The sequence below is a fragment of the Echinops telfairi genome, unplaced genomic scaffold, assembly GCF_000313985.2.
Source record: "Echinops telfairi isolate 266 unplaced genomic scaffold, ASM31398v2 ScPeMD7_5426;HRSCAF=6270, whole genome shotgun sequence".
NCBI classification, from domain to species: Eukaryota; Metazoa; Chordata; class Mammalia; order Afrosoricida; family Tenrecidae; genus Echinops; species Echinops telfairi.
This window is the reverse complement of record NW_022109325.1, coordinates 327,316-329,546: the sequence shown is the minus strand read 5'-3', so window position 1 is coordinate 329,546 and position 2,231 is coordinate 327,316.

Genomic DNA, 2,231 nt, shown 5'->3' with positions numbered 1-2,231 from the left:
AAGGGTGCATGGGGGAGGGGGGCAGAGGAAGGGAGGGGGAGGGGGGGAAAGGAAAATGAGCTGACTCCGGGAACCCAAGAGGCAAGTGAATTTTGGGAATGATGAGGGCAACAAATGTATAGATGTGCTTTACACAATTGATCTATGTATTGTGATGAATTGTATGAGCCCAATACATTGATTTTTAAAAAAAAGATTCTAAGGGCCAGGGAAGAGTTGCCCCAGTGAGTTTCAGACTGTAACTCTGGAGGTGTTGCAAGCCTTGTCTTTCTTCCCCAGAGCAGTTGGTGTTTACAAACCACTGACCTTGCAGTTAGCAGCCCAACATGTAACCACTAAGCCACCAGAGCTCCCAGCTACTGTTAATAGATCAATTCTCTCTTCCACTTTTGAGCTTATCACGTTGACCATTGATGAGCTAAAGTCACCTTCACCCAGCTCTTGCTGTATTTCTGAACAGTGGAAGAATGGAAAGGTCTGTGAGAAGGCAGGATTGACTTATCAGCAACCAACAGCCAACAGTAGTCCTAACTGACAAGAGTAGGGTTGGCAGAGTGAACGCAAAGTGCTTGGCAAATGTAGGTGGGGGTTGATTCTCCTGTATGAACCAATGGTGTTTTCGAACAGAGCTGGCATCTCAGCAGGGTCCCAAAGACAAAGACTACTTACAGAGACTGATGAACTAGAAGGAACGATGTGGGGTTGCAAAACAGGATGCATGTAAACCAGACTTTAAAAACACCAGGAGCATTTGTTCATCCGTCATTGCTTCTAAGGAGCATTATAGTTGTACTTTTTCCAAGTCAAAGGTGTTGTCATGTCAAACTTGACTCATTGCAAACTCAGGTGTCAAAGTAAGAATTTCCAGTCTGCAATCATCAGGGCAGCTATTTTCCTGGTCTATTCTCCTACAGAAAAGCTGATGCTTCTGAACTGCTGACTTTTCATCGCACCACAGGGGCTCCTCTCCTTCCGTATCATCTGCCTGTTCAAATTCTGCAGTGAAGGTCACAATTCACTTTAATTCAAGGTAGAACTGGGATCTAATGTAAAATTACTATGGTGCAATTCTTGATTGTATTTATTTCTACATGAAAATATACCAACACTGCCTCCTCAGAATATATTTCTTAGCTAAAGCTTATTTGTTCATTGTACCAATACTAATTGACAAATGCTTTTAATAACTGATTTGAAATGTATTTTGAGATTTACATTTATAGTTATATGGATTTTGGTCTTGCCTTCATATGAGGCATCAATAGCAGCAGACAAAATATATTAGAAAGCTACATATTAAAATAAAATTTTATGTATTTTTATTTATAAAATTGATTCCCTCTCCCATCTTCAGATATACCCACTTTAGCAACTATTGTGCCTAGAAGACTTATTTTCTAAATATGTAATATAGACATTTATGGACATAACCCATTGCCATCAAATGGATTTTGACTCATAGTGACCCTATAGAACATAATAGAATTAAGTGCCCCTGCAGGTTTCTGAGGCTGTAAATCGTTATGAGTGCAAACACTCCGTCTCTCTACCATGGAGCAACTGGTGGGTTCACATGGCTGACCATACAGTGAGCAGCTTAACAAATACTCCATTCTAACACCAGGGCTTCATCAGTGAACAGAAACGTGCACACGCGCTCACACACACACACACACACACACATTTAGAAAATACAGTCTATGCATATTTTCTGAATGCTTTTAAAAACTAAATCTGTCTCACATTACTTTTACTAAAAATATTTTATTTTATGTAAGCATTGCTTTATTTATACTGAGCTGTTTCAAAATTACAGTATCATAAACATCTGCAGAGAAATTATTTATATCATTGTGTTCTTATGCTTTTTATCTGTAGGAAAAATTCCTGGAAATAAAATTAATGGAAAATTTAACTAAATGCAACTTTAACTTATTCATTTAAGTAATTGATTAGTTATGATATATATGTCAACTTTTCAAATGTATTAAAAATATTTCATGGGAACAAGTTCTACAAATATAAAATCACCATTTATTTAACATCTGCTTATCATGTCTCAAAAATATGCTTAGACTTGAAATATAGTCTCGACAAAATCTGTAACAAAATTATTAGATATAATGTTAATGGTTAAGTAAACCATGATTCTATTTTTTGATTAAGCATATATGTACATAAAATATCAGTTTAATTATGTGTAACCACTTTACAACCACCCTACTTAGAAT